The sequence below is a fragment of the Rhagoletis pomonella genome, unplaced genomic scaffold, assembly GCF_013731165.1.
Source record: "Rhagoletis pomonella isolate Grant_MI unplaced genomic scaffold, Rhpom_1.0 Rhpom_scaffold_00004, whole genome shotgun sequence".
Lineage (NCBI taxonomy): Eukaryota > Metazoa > Arthropoda > Insecta > Diptera > Tephritidae > Rhagoletis > Rhagoletis pomonella.
The window spans coordinates 23,838,424-23,838,998 of NW_023458558.1; positions in this window are offsets into that span (position 1 = coordinate 23,838,424).

A 575-nucleotide genomic window follows, 5' to 3' on the forward strand; every position below is an offset into this window, starting at 1 on the left:
AATGCATCTAATGTTATTAATTTTAGGTTTACCGTGTAGGACAAATACACTTCTTGCAAAGCGCTATATCTTTATAGCTATGTACAAATTTAAATAACTAAAAACGAGACTTAAATGTCATCAAAAGTAATGCTAAACTTATTACAGTCATTCAAATCAAATTTTTAATCACTAGTATGTGTATAACCCCATTTTAATAAACCATAAGAAAATATAAACAGGAACTATTTGAAAATTTCGTAACATAACCTTTTTTTAAGTTTCATCAAAATTTTGGGTACAATCTTTTTATCGATTCTTTAATATAATTTACTACATAATTAAAAATGTATGCAAATAAAATAATCATAAACTGTAACCCTGCACTAGAACTGAAAAGCTATCGATAGTGACGCCATTCGATAGTTTCGAGAGTTTGAAAGATGCTATCGATATTTTCAATAGTATCGTATACTATCGTGTTCTGTATGTAGGGAAACTTCAACTCCGAAGAAAATGTATATAATATATTCGTATGTACATATGTAAATATAAATATTGCACATAGATAAGTATAAATATTACATCTTAAGCGT